The 16,255-nt window shown below is 42.1% G+C and overlaps 1 protein-coding gene across 4 annotated transcripts in view; it reads left to right on the top strand.

The window, feature by feature from the left end:
- The window catches only part of DENND2B (DENN domain containing 2B), a 177,045-nt gene that overhangs the window by 16,900 nt on the left and 143,890 nt on the right, over positions 1 to 16,255 (top strand). The window contains exons 1-2 of one of the 4 annotated variants that reach the window (XM_059135405.1): positions 3,770 to 3,822; positions 4,078 to 4,211. The gene's annotated coding sequence lies outside the window, so the exon portion shown is untranslated. Of the gene's footprint in view, positions 1 to 3,769; positions 3,823 to 4,077; positions 4,212 to 4,295; positions 4,420 to 16,255 lie in introns of those variants that run through there. The other 3 variants (XM_059135421.1, XM_059135395.1, XM_059135414.1) reach the window with 3 other exon arrangements.

Genomic DNA, 16,255 nt, shown 5'->3' with positions numbered 1-16,255 from the left:
TTTAGAAATGAGGTTCTACTCAAATTTAGGTGGAATGGAAAGCAGGATTGGGTTAAATAGTACTTATTGAAGTTATGGATTAATAATTAGTAATTAGTTTCTCTAAAAAACATTTTAGGATGATTTCGATCTTTAGCATTTAAGGTTAGCTATTTAAATGAAACATACTATTTTTATTAAAAAATTTTTTTTTTTTTTTTTTTTAAAGATTTTATTAATTTATTTGACAGAGAGAAAGATCACAAGTAGGCGGAGAGTCAGGCAGAGAGAGAGGAGGAAGCAGGCTCCCGCTGAGCAAAGAGCCCGATGCGGGGCTCGATCCCAGGACACTGAGATCATGACCCGAGCCGAAGGCAGCGGCTTAATCCACTGAGCCACCCAGGCGCCCCTTTATTAAAAAATTTAAAAAGGGAAATGATATGTGGAAAAGCATGCCCTGGAAAACGTAAAGGTCATCTAGGACAACCTTCTTGCCCAGTTGCCTGCTTTAGAGAAACCTGGTTATTTGGATCATGAAGCACAGATAAACCTCCCATTGCCCCTTTAACTAAGACTCTTTGTATAATATTATAGGCAGAGTACATAGGAGGAAATAACTGCTTCATGAATACTAGACCTGCAAATCTGAAAGATTTCCTCAAAAATCTTAACCCTTTGTCTCTCAAAGAAAAAAAAAAAAAAAAAGCCACACCCAAGCAAAATCTATGTACTAGAAAACCCAAACTACTTACAATGTTTAAGTGCAGGATTTAAAATAGCAAAAGGAAGTAAAGCCCATCTCTGTGATGTCAAGTGCTATTTTGGTATATAACAAAATAGTTGAATCATAAGTCCCTCAAAGTTAAAATATTAAACAGACTCTTAGCTATAAGATGTGTTGCCAGGCATCTGTATAGAATATAACCATGTAATCAAAGCATATTGTATTTCTCCACACAAAGAGAAGCAAAGCTACTGCTTCTAAAGATTAGGAAACTTTCATTAGACTGACAGAAGACAGTACAGAGGAAATGGCTTGGGGGTGGAGGAGATGTATGAAAGAGGATGAAAGGAACAGTATTCATACTATCCAAATTAGAGCCAGGATGTTTACGCTCACATCTTGTCTTGGCTCTGTGTTGAGGGGACTGAAAAATGGGGACATGGGAAAATGTATCTGTGAGATCCCTAAATGAGGCACTAAATATACTAAATTCCTCCTATAAATGCTTTTTATTTATAGCAGTCTCTGAATATTTCTGAATATATTGTGAGTAAAGCCCAAAGCTATAATGCTAATTACCTCTACCTCTTTTCTGTTGCTAGTATCCTTCCTAAAGGTGTTCTTTCATTCTGTTGTTTACAAGGCACATGCCTCCACAGGATTGTAGCCTTATGGGGAGTGGTCTTATTTACCTTTCATTTACTCAAACAGCATCTATGTATCAGGCACCCGTTTCATGCTGGGCACTGTACTAGGCACATATGGTATAATTATTAGTAAAACAGACCTGGTCCCAGACCTCACAGAGCTTCCATCTCCCTTAGCTTGGTCAAGTGATGTGGACTTTAGATGAATGCAAATTACTTAATTAGCACCATTTAAAACAACTTTAAAAACATTTCAGATGTCAGTGTCTCTAATAAAATTTTGGCCAGTATTAATTGACTAATACTGAAATCTGTGGAGTTAGACTTAAGACAATATTTAGGTTATATTTAGAAAAATTTTTTATTTTTTATTTTATTTTTCTTTAAAAAAAATAAAATTATTTATTTGAGAGAGAGTGAGAGAGTGCACAAGCAGGGTGAAGGGCATAGGGAGAAGCAGAATCTCCACTGAGCAGGAAGCCCAAAGTGGGGCTCCATTCCAGGACTCTGGGGTCATGACCTGAACTGAAGGCAGATGCTTAACAGGCATCCTGTATTTAGAAAATTTAAGGGATGTTATTTTGCTTTCTTAAGGTTTTTTCTTAAGAATTAAAAAAGTTATATGCATAATTTGGAAGAGCACCCAACAAAAGGAGCAACTATTTACATCTCATGATTGCCCTCCTACATTGTTAGCGATCCGACCAGTAAGAGGCAGTAAGAGGCAGCGGTTGCTAGAGGTGAAAACAGTTGACCGTCTGTGTAAAGAAAACCTCCATGCTTTCTTCACAGATGTCACTCACTAGAAAAACAGGATTCTGATAGGAATTTTAATAGTTTTGTAAGTAGGAAACTTAAGAACCTCCTTCCACAGCTTAGGGAGCTACAGGTAGAATTTGCCTGGAACATTATTAAATTCTGTGGCTTGTGTTCCCTAAGGATTCTTCTACACGAGTTCTCTTATTGCTTGTGGTGGACAGAACCACCCTAATTGGAGACTGAAGATTGGAGAATCCTAAGTCCATCCATGTATGTTTCCTGAAGGGTTCAAGTGCTTTACTGAACTAGAGAAGAAACTCGCTGCTAGATTTTGAATTTGGAGTAAACATTGTTCTGACTTACCCTATTTTAGGTTTTCCCCTGTATTTTCCAGTTGCCTCAACAACGAAAATCTTGGGTTTTCCTAATGAAGAACCAATTCACTTTACCAAAAACAGATATATTTTTCAAACACAGACAACTGTGTCACACTGTATATAAAGCCTTCTACTAAAAAGGCCAAGTGTTATCTTTTGGCACTACTACTTATAAGGTAAAAAGTTAATACTAGGGGCACCTGGGTGGCTCAGTGGGTTAAAGCCTCTGCCTTTGGCTCTGATCATGATTCCAGGGTCCTGGGATCGAGCCCTACATTGGGCTCTCTGCTCAACGGGGAGCCTGCTGCCTGCTGCCCGCTCTTCTCTCCGCCTGCCTCTCTGCCTACTTGTGATCTCTGTAAAAAAAAAAAAAAGTTAGTACTAGATATACTCCAAAAAGATATTAATATCTTTTTGGAGTAAAGGAACAATAGATTTTATCAGTTTGTTTCTTGCCACTATTTCTGCTCTATCATGAACAAATACAATTATTTCCAGGATATATCTTAAAATACCCATCGTTTTTTATTCTTGTCCCACAGCTGAGCAAATCCCTCTTTAGGATATATGACAACTGACTTGGCTTGGGCTGTGAAACATGTCTCAGCCTTATAGCCTGTTTATGCTCATTCATGCGCATTTGCTCCTTCAAATTCTAACTAGGTTTGTAAAAGTCAATTTTATGCATTACAATATCAAGGTCTATTTATAGTGATTTATGGGATGAGAAATTGGGTTACATGGCTTCCTAACATCCCACCAAGTATGTATGGCTTTGGATTTTAAGTGGTTTGCGTTATTCTTTTCCAAGTGGATTGTCACACTGAGTTAACAATGTCTTTTGGAATTCCACTAATAAATCACAGATTCTCACTGCTAGTATTCCATTGCTTATTTAATGACACCCTATTCGAGTGCTGGGTTTTGCAAGCTAAATGGAGTACTTAAAATCTCTGAATGCCCTCTGAACTTTTGGTTCAGATCAGACTCATTGGAAGCTTTGCGTTTTCAGAATTTCTCGGCCACGGCTGCAGTTCCAAATGTAGCTTCTTGTCATGTCTTTTTGGGTTTTGCAGGGCTCCCCCAGGCCGGGGGCTGGGAGAACGGAAAGAGCTCATCGGTTTGTTTGAAGGCAGGCAAGCTGTACAGGCAGCTTTTCCCAGACTCTCCCAGCTCCGGCTTTTCATGCATACCAGCAGATCCGCTTTTTTCCTCCAGTGATTGAAACCATCTGGACTGCAGGGGGGTCACGTGTGTATGAGAAAATGACATAAAGTTTCAGACCCCCTTGTGCTTTGCTCCAGATACAGACAATTCTTGTTCGGATGGTGCCGAGGTGAGGGCCGACCAGTTGCGGGCCAACTCCTCATCCTGTCCACCACCCCCATTTTCCCAGCCCGGGTCCCTCCCCCCACCCCCTTGCCTCCCGGCTCCGTACTCTCTGCGCGGTTTTCTTGTTCTCTTCAGTGCCTCGGAGCACACCCCTCTACCGGGTTCCAGCCGCCCACCCTCTCTGTCTCGGGTGGAGGCACACCTCCTCCACGCCCCCCTCCACTCAAATCCGTGCTCCCTCCCATCTCTCTCCCTCCAGCCGGGCCACAGCCTGGGGCGCGGATGCCTGCCGGACCACCGCCCTCTCTCCCGGAGCGGCTCCTCCCCCGGGCTGCGCGGCTCCAGACAAGCCCCCGTCGGTGCGAGCGCCCAGCCTGGCTGGGGAGCTCAGAGGTAAGTGCGTCCGGTCGCCACCCCGGCTTTCGAAGCCGGTCTTCCCGCGTGTTGGGAAGGGGGGGGGGCGGCTGGAGGAAGGAAGGGTTGCCCGTGCCCTTACTCCAGGAGGGGCGCGGGTTCCGCTCTGCCGCGCCCTGCCCGCCGCTGCAGCCCTAGTCCTTTCCCCGCTCTTCACCGCTCCTAGCCTCCGCCGAGTTCCAGCTCCGTAAGTATTCGCGCCGAGCGCCCACACTCGCGGGGCCTCTGCAGGAGCGGAGGAGCAGGGCGGAGGGGCAGCTTCCCGGGGTGGTGGGGACTGCCCTCCCGGCGGTTGGTCGGGGCAGGCTGTGCTTTCCGGCAGGCTAGGGCCACACAGTTGGGGGTGGGGAGCCGCGAGACCAGGGTCTAGGGAAGTACAGAGCTGCGTGCAGCGAGGAGACTGCAGGCTGTCTCGGGAGTGGGCTCGGTAAGCCGCCTCGTCCCCTGGGCTCACCCGAGCTGCACTGCTGTGGCTGTCGAGCCCTTACCTGGAGCTGTGGTAGCTTGTATGCAGGCTCCTTGAGGGACGGACGGACACACACACACACACACACACACACACGGAACTCAAACAAAGGAAAATTAACTTTGCACTCTATCACTTCAGCAAATTAAACTGCGACTCTTTGTGACTGATTAGCTTTCCATTTTTGTCCTTCTCCTTAAAAGTGCACTAAGTATTAAAGATGTATTTTTTAAGTGACTCAAGACTAATGGAATAATACACTTTAGCCAATGTTTGTGCTACCTTATCCAAGAATTTAGGAATTTAATAGGATTCAAGGGAGTGAACATTTTCAAATGTTTCTAAAGAGCTTATTTTTCTGGGACCTTTATATGAATGTTTACAGTTACTTGAATATGAATAAAACAACTTCTTCCCTTCTAAGTGAGAGAATTTGCTTAATGCCGCCTTAGTCTAGTTCTTGATTTTATCCCTATGCAGGTGTTTCTGTGGTTTAGATATCAGGGTCTTGGGAATGGGAGAGGTGTCATTATTTCACCTCCAGGACAGCTCGAGTTATCTCTTAAATCCACACACTTGGACTGACCGTCCTGGGATAGGGCCGCAAGATTAAAACCCAAATGACTGTGTTACTGTTCCCCCCCCCCCCCCCCCAGGTAGTATTTTCAGAAAGTAAATTATTTTACTGATGAGATTTTTCAGAAACAGGCACATCTAAAGAATCAGAAATGGTTTAGGTTCAGAAAGCTGATCAGAAGTAGAGTCCAAATTGGTCACAGTCTGTCTCTAGTTCTGAATTAAGGACTGCACAAAGGAAGAGCTCAGGAGGAGCCTGTTGAATGCAGGGAGTGAAGTAAAGGCTTCCTGGACTCTGCTGGCTTGTTTGAGCGTTCCTCTGTGACTTCCTAGGTACAAACTTCCTTTCCATTTATCTGGTAACTCTTACCTTTGGAAAAAAACTCCATATGATATGGGGGAGATTTGTTCAAGTGTATATGGGGAGTGGTATTCTCTTTAAAGTATTTCTTATGGAAAACTTAGTGATTGATAATTAGTAAAAACTTTGCTATTGGGTTTGTGGACTTATTGAATAAAGAGGAGTGATACAAAAGAGAAGAATAAAAAATTTCGATCCCAATCCCTTTGCTTAGAATATAAGAATTAGTTATAGAAGCTCAGAGGGGAAAATGATTATGAGCCAGTGTGTTTCCTAGAAGAGAAAGGTTTTCAATTAGGCATTAAAGCAAAGTGTGGCCCTGAAACTGGTGGAGAGTTTCCAAGGGAGAGAGAAATATAGATCCTGGGGAGAATTTCCAAGAAGAGAGAGACTAGGTCATTTGGACTGGAGCTGGTGAGAAAAGTAATACTTTCTGAGCATCTTACTCTGTGCCACATGCCGTGCTCTCTCTCATCCTCTAGTCATATGAAGTAGGTATTGTCATTCTTGTCTTAGAGAGAGGGGATTCTTGTTTTAAAGAGAGGATTCCAGAAGATGAGTAACTTGCTCAAGATCACACAAGCAGTGAGTGGTAGAGCCGGAGTTCTAACTCCCGGTTGTCTCCGTCTAAAGCTTGTGCTTCCGCAGCTGCCTTCCGTAATGGGATGTGGGAAGTTAAGCTGAAGTGGACTGGTCAGCTTGAATACTGGCTCAGGAGCTGTAATTTTATCCTATACACACTGTCTGACTTTTAAAGATTTTTGAGAGAAGGAGTGATGGGCAAAGCAGTGTTTTGAAGATTAATGTGACACCAGGGAACAGCAGTGTGAGATGCTTGTCACAGGTAAGGTGCAAGATGTAGTTCTTAATTCAGGAGGTTAAAAAAAGTGAAGATAGCCAAGATACTTGGGTGTTTAAATTCTTGCCGCATTTACCATAGCCTCCAATAGCTTGGTTCCCTGGGTAGGAACTCATTGCACTGAGCACAGGGCTGCTGGGGATCTAGAAAAGAGCTGGATCTGACCAGGCAAACACTGAACTGGAATGTGTATGCCGAACAGCATGCCCAGCAGTTTATCCTTTATGCTCCCCACATGGGTTGCAGTGCTTTGGTGAAAGTTTTTCTTTCTTTTATGACTACCCTGGGACAGAGATCAATGTTGTCATTTGTTTAAGAGCCTTTATTAGGAGGCAAAGTTGAGCTCCCAAACCAGGGCCTCTGCCCTAAAGATCTCATTTAAGATCTCATTTGATGTGTCCTTATCCCCCAGGATTCCCATGTTTCTTAAAAATGCTGAATTTTAAAAATTGGTACTGGCAAGATAAAAATGAATTGAGATTACCTTTCTTAATAAGATCAGTTATGAGAAAATGGACACTTCTTTCCCTTTTCTTTCTTTCTTTCTTTCTTTCTTTATTTTGTGGAGGAACAATAGAGGACTCTGGAGAGTTACTCTGTGGGAATTTTGAAGGACTGGGACAAGGATTTAGAGATGTACAGAGCTCTTCCTACCCCTCTGCATTTCTTACCAGTTAATTGTGTTGTTCATATACACAGCTAGGGAGCTGACAGGGCCTTTGAATACCCAAGTTTATAGCCAGACCCTTTGATTCTCTGCAGATAATGGGCTCAGGAAGGGCAGTAGTGGGTGGAGCCATTTTATTAGAATTGTCTCCCACTTTGAATACAATCTAGATGTCTGGTTCTTCCATGTGCAACCTCTGGGTCTTTTTCTCTGAACTGGTCAGTGCCCTGAAGATTTGGTTTTCAGGCAAGGAATATCAGGTAGTGAGAAAGGGGGTTGTGCAAAAAAAGCAGAAAAATGAAGTTTGTCAGCTACAGAATTTTTATTTTAATTAATGTTAGAGTCCGCCATAGTTTTTTTAACATACAAAATGTACACCCATAATATGATCTTAGTTCTCTGTAACCATTTTTACCTTAAAGAGCCTCTAACTGGAAAGCTTGCCCCATTGAATGGGGCTTTGATAGGTATAATTCTCAGCAGCAGCTCTAATGGTGTGAGGACATGACTTAATTTGGGTTTTGGATCTCAGAAGAATGTGACCTCTCACTGTAGGGGATTTAGACTCCAAAGATGTGGGTTAAAGTTCTTCTTTGCCGCTTTTATTTAAAAGTGTCTGGAGTTTGATATCAGGGCAATCTCTTAGCTTATTTATTCTGGTTCATCTGAAGGAGGGTAATCCCAAGGTCCAGCCAGAGTTCATGCCCTGATTAGTTCTGCGGTTCCTTCTTGTAGTTTGTACTCTTGTGTCACCTGAAAGCCATTTTGTTTTATCTGTAGCCTGTGGTTATGATCAGAAAGGAGAATCAGCTAGGATTTTCTCCAGAGAATGGCAGCTTTCCTTATTAGTTGACTGGTAATCTTGGGTAGGAGTTTTTGTGAGAATGCTCTTGAGGTTAGTTTTGGGAATTGGGGTCTCAAATATTGACTTTGGCGGTGGTCTTATGTAAATGTCAGAAATGTTTAGTTGCATTTTTGGTTCATTGCTTACTCATACAATTGCATTTTTGGTTCATTGCTTACTCATACAATTGATTATTAGTGATTTATGTATTTATTTATTTATTTGACAGAGAGAGATCACAAGTAGGCAGAGAGGCAGGCAGAGAGAAAGCAGGCTCCCTGCCGAGCATAGAGCCCGACTCGGGACTCGATCCCAGGACCCTGACTGAGATCATGACCCGAGCCAAAGGCAGAGGCTCAGCCCACTGAGCCACCCAGGCACCCGATTATTAGTGTTTTTATGGTGACCATTTGTTATTTTTATCATTTATTCAAGGAGTGACTTAGATTTTCTAAGGTAGCTGAACGCTTAGAAAAATACTACTGGAATATCCTTTTGGTTCTCAGATGTAATCTCCATTTCTCCAGTGGAACCATTTGACCATTTCAACTCACTCTGCCTCCAGATATCCCTAAATCTCTCTCAAGTGATTTGCTGTCTCTCAAGAGATTTCACAATCTCTCTAGGAAACTTTTCTGAGCTTTCCAGACTGATGATGATTACAGATTATCTCCTTGTCTTTAGTCTGAGTTTTCTTTTAGCGTTGCTTATTTTCACTGTTTTCCCATCCCTCTTCAACACACAGATGTTCAGAGAGTGAACAACTTGTCTTTCAAGGACTCCAGGGGCAGCTACCAAATGTGCACATTGCCCCTCTGGGCTCATCCGTTCTTTCCCTTTGTCTGGCTAACCAAGCTGAAGCACTCTGTATTTTTCTTTATACGTTTCTCTTTTCAGACCTATGATTATACTTGTTGCTTTGTTTTTTTTTTTTGTTTTTTTTTAAATTCAGGAAGTCAATATCAGATATGTTAGCAATTACAGCTTTTGGTGAAGGGAGACTTTTGGAAATAAAATGTGCTTTTCCTCCCTATCAGAATGAATCATTGTGTAACTTCTGAAAACTCAGGAGATGATCTTCTAAAAAAAATTATCAAAAGAATTTTGCATAAGTCCTTTAAGAGCTTAAAAAGAATCCAGCCTTTGTAAGACTACACTAAAAGTAACAGACAAGCCGAATCAGGGCCTTTCTAGAAGATAAGAATCATTTGTTTATACCAGAATTTAGGATCCCCAAGCAAATATGGTAGAATAAATCTACTAACCCTTTGTTAATAGCATAAGAAATAAGAACCTTTTTAGTGGACCCTTGTGATAAAGGGCCATAGTGATTAGAATATGCTGAGAAACCTGATTGTCAGTGTTCTGGAAACTAACTTTGGGTGGTCATGTATAAAGGTTGGTAGCTTTTAGTCTTCCTTTGGTGTGAAGTAGGGATCTTGGATGTTAATTAAACTAAGGACAAGTTTGAATCTAGATATTTGTGGATTTCCCCTCCTTCTCCCTAAAGGCTAATTGGAGTGGAGCAGAAAGTGCCTTTCATCAGGGAGCCCTTGTCTTAGAATGCTTTGTCAGACAGTCGTCTGTGTTACTCTCATTCATACACTCTTTCTTGTGTTCATCATTTGTTGAATATCCACTGTAGAAAAAGCACTGGGCTAGTGCTTTCAAGTGTCTGTCCTCTCATAACTTTTTTTTTCAGTGAACATGCTTCATATTAGGTGTTTGAAGAGTCAGCGAGTGGGTAAAGTTAAGAAATTAGATGGGGAATTGATTTTGGATGTGGGTGTTGGATAACTCCTGATTGGAATTGAGAAGTGGCCATTTGTATATCACTCTGCCCTCTGGTCTAGGTGACAAGGAGGCTGACCATGTGGGATATATTTTTTAGTGAGTGAACAGGGCCTAGTTATTTATTTTTGCTATCAGTTGTGTTAAATTACATTTTCTGTTGCCAGGAACTCCGCTTAGCATAATATCCCCCATAAGTCCCGGGTAGTTGGTAGTAAGGACTAGGTGGGGAAGTGTTTCCTGAAGGTCTGGTTTGGCCAAGGATGGATTCTAGGTGCCTAGACCCAATGGGCTTCTACACAAACTGGAGTGTTTCTAACCCTGGAACCCAAGGGGGATGGAAGTTCTCTTCAAATGCTGTATCGGTATGGGAGGGATGACAAAGCTTTTGTTTCTCAGTGGACCCCAGAATCTGTACATGGAGACCCAGAGTTGAAGAAAACCCAGCTAACAAATGAATATTTAGTACTATATAGAGTTAGGGAGAATATGGGAAAATGGGATTTAAGATCAAAGGGTTCATTTGTGTCCTTAATGTCAAATTAATCAGAAATATCAGTTGTGAGGGTTTTGTTTTGCTCTTTTTTTCTTTTCCATGTATGTGTTTTGACAGGTCTTGAAATTGACATTATCTTAAATTGGAATAATACTAGGACTAAAATGTTTATATAGAAAGTGATAGTAGAGTTATGGGAGATGGGCAAAGGCCACTCTGTATCTTACTTCAGACCATTCAAAAAATCCCCATGAGTACCTCAGTGGTCAGAATTAGTTTGAAATCGTTTTGCTGAGAGGCATGGGTAAAATAACATTTATTAGCTTTGGTTTATTCCTGGTTTAGATATGAGCAAGAAAGCTACTTTGGGAGCAGTATCATGTGCCCAGCCCTGCCCACATTCAAGCTGCCTACTTAGTTCCCATGTATTTGTCACTGTTACTGGCCCCTGGAGGGCCAGGGTAGATCTCAGGATATGAGGCTCAGATTTGATTGAAGTCACATCAAAAGATGCCTGGCTGGCTTAGGCAGTAGAGAATTAGACTCTTAATCTCAGGGCTGTGAGTTTGAGCCCCACGTTGGGTGTAGAGATTGCTTAAAAGTAAAATATTTTTAAAAAAGGGGGGGAATTGGACCTGGTAGGTCACCAGGGCCATGGGTGTGGGGAGAGAGGTGGATTGGGCAGGGAAGAAAAACTGAAGGGCATGTAGTACGATGGAAATTGAGTAAAGAAATTAAAAAGTTAGAATTCTTTTCCCCCCTCATTGACTTAGACCTTTATTCAGTTAGAAATGTTTATCACTTGAGGTCATTTTTATGAACACTCACTGTAACTAGTTGAAGGCGCTGTGATTCCTGTGTATTGATGGGAAGAAACCTCCTAGATGATTCTCCGGATATGTATTTGGATTATTTCCATTTTCTTTTCCTCTTTTTCTCCTAAGTTGTGATGCTGTTTTTTTGTTTGTTTGTTTTAAGGAATATTCTGGCTTTAGTATCTGGAAACTTTTAGGGCTGTGGGGACTGGGGGCAGGGGTGCTAAGTGTGACATGTTGTCAGGTATGAGAGGCTTTTACACTCAGACAAATTTCCAGGAACTAGGGGACACAAAAGTTTATCTACAAAGTTAGAAGGGAGAACGTCATGGCAGGTGGTATAACTGCTTTGGCCGTTGTGACGGTCTCTGTTAAGATGGGGCTGATTGTTGGATGATGGAGTGGTATTGAGAATATTTTATAATCCACATTACTCCTTGAAGATTTTTTTCTTTAAGGAAAAGCATAGTGCATTATGTTGATTTTTTGTTTTGAAATTTGTATGACACATCCATAAGTGAGCATATAGAGAAACCAGCTCTTTTGAGATCACACAGCTCAAAAGACGAAGAGCCAGGATGTGGTGAATCTAAGCAGAGACTGAATGCCAAGCACTTAACTTGTATGGCCTCTAACTGGTCTTGACTACTCTACTCCCTTCCCAGTCTCATCTCCATATAGCAACCAAAGTATTATGTCTGTCCCTAACTTCAGCCCTCCTATGGAAAACCCCACATCACACTTAGAGTCCAATTGCCAAGTTCTTAAGTGCTCTAACCTGTAGTCCTTCCACCGGCTGTCCAGTGTCCTCCCCATCTCTTCTGTCATGGAGCCTTTGCCCTGTACCTGGGGTACTCATCTTGAATACTGCTAGTTTTTACCCTCCTTCATTTGGGTATCAGCTCAAATGCATCTCCTTGAGAAGGCTTTCCCTGACCATCCTATGTAAACCGCTCTTAGTGAATCTTTAATCCTTCCTTTGTTTTTCTTCCTAAAATTATATTATGTATTTGTGTGTTTTTCCTGTTTGCTTTCACAAATAAATAAACTCCTTGAGATGAGGGAGTTGGTTTATCTGTTTACTGGTATCTTTACTTTTTAGAACAGTACATGGAAAGTTTTCTTTAAATATTTAAGTGAGTAAGTGGTGTCATTTGCATTTGACGTTCATGTTTAACATGACTTCACTTGGATAAAAATAGCAGAGAAGAAAGGGATATACAGGTGATACATTCAGGTCTGGGTCTTGGTTTTATATTTGTTACCAAGGCTTTGCCATAATATGTGGCAGAGAAATGCTCAGAAAATCTGACTTGAGGTAGCTCAGTTGGTTAAGTATCTGCCTTTGGCTTGTGTCATGATCTCAGGGTCCTGGGATTGAGCCCCACAGTGAACCTGCTTCTTCCTCTCTCTGCTCATTCTCTCTCTTCCTCTTTCTCGAATAAATAAAATCTTAGAGAGAGAGAGAGAGAGAAAATCAGAGTTGAACAAATCCACTGTTTGATTTATTTTGGATTTCTGACAAGAGTTCAAAGAAGGGAGAGAATAGGGCACCTGGGTGGCTCAGTGGTTAAGCCTCTGCCTTTGGCTCAGGCCTTGATCTCAGGTTCCTGGGATTGAGTCCCACATCGGGCTCTCTGCTCCGTGGGGAGCCTGTTTCCCCCTCTCTCTCTGCCTTCCTCTCTGCCTACTTGTGATCTCTGTCAAATCAATAAATAAAATCTTTTTTTTTAAAAAAAGATTTTATTTATTTATCAGAGAGAGAGAGGGGGAGAGAGCGAGCACAGGCAGACAGAATGGCAGGCAGAGGCAGAAGGAGAAGCAGGCTCACTGCTGAGCAAGGAGCCCGATGCGGGACTCGATTCCAGGACGCTGGGATCATGACCTGAGCCGAAGGCAGCTGCTTAACCAACTGAGCCACCCAGGCGTCCCAATAAATAAAATCTTTTAAAAAATTTAAAAAAAAAAGAAGGGAGAGAATAGTATGGACTGGAGTGCTTAGAGAAAATTTGTGGAGGCCTTGAAGGAGGATTGAATTTGTTTAGGTGTATAGGAATTGTAGAGATGGGGTTGTTGTTGTCGTTTATTTTTTTTAAAGATTTACAAGTGATTGGGAGAGAGGGCAGAGGGGGAGAATCTTCACGATGACTCTTTGCTGAGTGCAGAGCCTGATCCCAGGACCCTGAGATTGTGACCTGACTGAAATCAAGAGTTGGCTGCTCTGGATGGAAAGCCATCCAGGTGCCCTGTTGTTGTTTTTTAAGCTGGAAAGACTATTAGGATGATCTCTTTCAGCTTCTTGGTTGTAGATGGGGAAACTGAATCCAGAGAAACAAAGGACTTGTCCAAAGGCGCACATGGTGAACCATATCTGGAATTCAGGTATTTTGATTCCTATGTCAGTTCTCTTTCCTCTGTACAGTGCTGCCTTCAGAATCAAGGATGTGCTTTGGGGGTAGGAAAGTGATTAGGAATATTGAGAGCAAAGGCCCAGAAAAAATGTTGGCTGTGTGGGATGGAAATTAGGTCATCTTAATTGAAACAACAAGTTTATGAAAGAGCTCCATGGGAGATATGTAGGCTGTAGAAGCTGGATAAGACCAGATCCTGGAGGATTTTTTTCTTTCTTTTTTTTTGGTCTTAAGTAATCTCTGTTCTCAATGTTGGGCTTGAAGTCACAACCTGGAGATCAAATGTTGTATGCTCTACCAACTGAGCCAGCCAGGAGCCCCATATCCTGGAGGATCTTGAATATTATCTTGGATACTTTAAATTTAGAATTACAGGGAGGCATGTGAAAATACTTTAAATATTGTTCTGTATTTTCTCTCCAATAAAGGTGACCAGTAATGTAGTACAGAAAACGGATTAGAATTGAAGAATACTTTGGAGTCTCGGAGGAGTTAGAAGGCCCTTATAACAATGCAAGTATTAGTGTAGTTTGCGGCCTAGTAACATTTCAGTTTGTTTTGTTCTTGTTGTTGGAAATTGTGCATTTTTTGAAGACAGTATATAAATTTCTGACAAAAGATGTGTATACCCAGATTTCTAGGGGAGTTTGGGAGTAAGAACCCTGAAGAACCAGTTTTTTACTTTATTCAATTTCATATATGTTATAAATGAAATTTCTGTATCTAAATGGTAACTCATCTTAAGAAATCCAGGTCAGGGAGGTGCCTGGGTGGCTCAGTGGGTTAAGCTTCTGCCTTCAGCTCAGATCATGATCTCAGGGTCCTGGGATCGAGGCCTGTATCAGGCTCTCTGTTCAGCAGGGAGCCTGCTTCCCCCTCTCTCTCTGCCTATTTGTGATCTCTGTCTCTCTCTGTTAAATAAATAAATAAAATATTAAAAAAAAAAAAAAAAAAAGAAAATCCAGGTCAGGAAAGTAGGGGTAGAAGATAACACTATACAAGGTGTGAAGCTTGTGGCAGGGGGTATGGGGAAGGGCAGAAGTTGCAGATGGACAATGAATGGGAGCAGCTTCCAAAAGAGAGCCTGGGCTTTTCTGTTAGAGCTGCTTCATCATGGCTAGAGAGTCAGGAATCCAGGGACCTCAGCCTGGCACTGGATTTTTAAAAAAAATATATATTTTTTTCTTATTTATTTATTAGAGAGAGAGAGAGCATGAGAGGAGAGAGGTCATTGAAAGAAACAGACTCCCTGCTGGGCAGGGAGCCCCATGTGGGATTCTGTCCCAGGACTCCAGGATCATGACCCGAACTGAAGGCACTTGTCTAACCAACTGAGCCACCCAGGAGCCCCCCAAAATTGTGGGTTCACAATTCTTTGGCTGGACAGGTTGTGTTGAAACCCTGGCCCATTCATGTAGTCCACATACTTTTTTTTTTTTAAACATTTATTTATTTTGGGGGGAGGACAGAGAGAGAGAGAGCATCCTAAGCACACTAGGCACTGAGCTCAGAGCCCAATGTGGGGCTTGATCCCACAACCACGAGATCATGACCTGAGCTGAAACCAAATGCTGGTCGTTCAACCAACTGCGCCACAAGGCGCCCCATGTAGTCCACATAAGTTTTCAGCTGGAGCTGATGAGACTAGATTGATACAACCCTTACCAGGCCAGTATATTGGCACAGGGTATGATACTTTAAAAGTTTTTTCCATCCTCAGGAATCTTTTTCCATCTCCAAGGAAAAACTGTAAAAGTCCATGTGTAAGTGAGAACACAGACCTTTAAATAATATCTCAAATTTGGATCTGAGAGTTTGGATGCAGAAAAATCCTGGAGCATTAACATCCAACAAATAATTATTGAGCAGCACCTGTTAAACATCTCATACTGTGCTCAGTATTAGAGTTTGAATCTTTTGATCATATTGCATCAGGTGTTATTGTTAGGATATTAACATTTGGTTCTATTTCTTATTTATTTATTTAAAGATTATTTATTAATTTATTTGACAGAGGGAGATGACAAGCAGGCAGAGAGGCAGGCAGAGAGAGAGGAGGAGGCAGGCTCCCTGCTGAGCAGAGAGCCCAATGCGGGGCTAGATCCCAGGACCCTGAGATCATGACCTGAGCCGAAGGCAGCGGCTTAACCCACTGAGCTACCCAGGTGCCCCCATTTAGTTCTATTTCATGCTAAGTTCTTTTAGCTCCCAAAGTTATGTAGCTCAGTCCCTAAACCCTCAGTTCAGACTGTTCACTTATGCTTGCATTCATTTGTTGAATCTGTTAATTGTTGTACAATATGTAAGAGGCGATATGCTGAATGCTGAGGCAGTTTTGAAGATGAACAAGGGTGGGTGAGGGTCCTCAACTGGTCCACTGGGATTTACCATGTAGACCTGGCAGCTGTGCAGTTTCCTGGGATTTCTAGCCATGAGAGGAGTGTTTCAGCAGTGGTGCATCTCTCTTCCCTTATTTTGCCCACACTGGGTTCTCCCCATCCGTCTTGCCCCTGTTCTCTAACCCTATCTTTAAATTTATGAGAAATGAAAATTAGCTTCTTTGCCCTTAAATTTGGGAAGTTTCATTAAGGGTAGAACTTCTCTGATGAAACCTTTATTAAAGTTTGAAATCTTTCCAGTTTCAAGTTTGAATCTCTTCTATCTGTGTAATCCCACAGAAGAGGCTTCTCCATTAGAACTTTCCTCCTTCCTCTGAAAGTCACTTTGCCTACGGAGT

Source organism: Mustela lutreola, chromosome 1, assembly GCF_030435805.1.
Source record: "Mustela lutreola isolate mMusLut2 chromosome 1, mMusLut2.pri, whole genome shotgun sequence".
NCBI classification, from domain to species: domain Eukaryota; kingdom Metazoa; phylum Chordata; class Mammalia; order Carnivora; family Mustelidae; genus Mustela; species Mustela lutreola.
This window is presented reverse-complemented; position numbering and strand designations above follow the sequence as displayed.